Source organism: Odontomachus brunneus, unplaced genomic scaffold (genome assembly GCF_010583005.1).
Source record: "Odontomachus brunneus isolate Ranch 3 - 2012 unplaced genomic scaffold, Obru_v1 Obru_scaffold_268, whole genome shotgun sequence".
NCBI classification, from domain to species: Eukaryota; Metazoa; Arthropoda; class Insecta; order Hymenoptera; family Formicidae; genus Odontomachus; species Odontomachus brunneus.
Window position 1 is genome coordinate 95,380 of NW_022639718.1, and position 266 is coordinate 95,645.

The 266-nt window shown below is 50.0% G+C and overlaps 1 pseudogene; it reads left to right on the forward strand.

Moving 5' to 3' along the window:
* The window catches only part of LOC116853020, an 11,090-nt pseudogene that overhangs the window by 333 nt on the left and 10,491 nt on the right, over positions 1 to 266 (forward strand).

The window sequence follows — 266 nt, forward strand, 5'->3', positions numbered from 1 at the left end:
ACAAATCAGAACACAAAATTCGTAGCCAGTGCAACAATGTGGCAATTGAGATGGGTCCGCGACACTCGCCAGTGTACATCGGTCGTTCAATGTCGCCAAATGGCCGACAATCTGTTGACAGTCGGTATTCAAGCAACAGTCGACAATCACCTGCTACACCGGACAAAGACGCTCCGGTGGCAAAAAAGGCGGAAATAGATCGTACCAGTCGGCAACACATTCCGCAGACTATATTGCCAGGCCCATCTACTAGTTCGGCTGGTAGT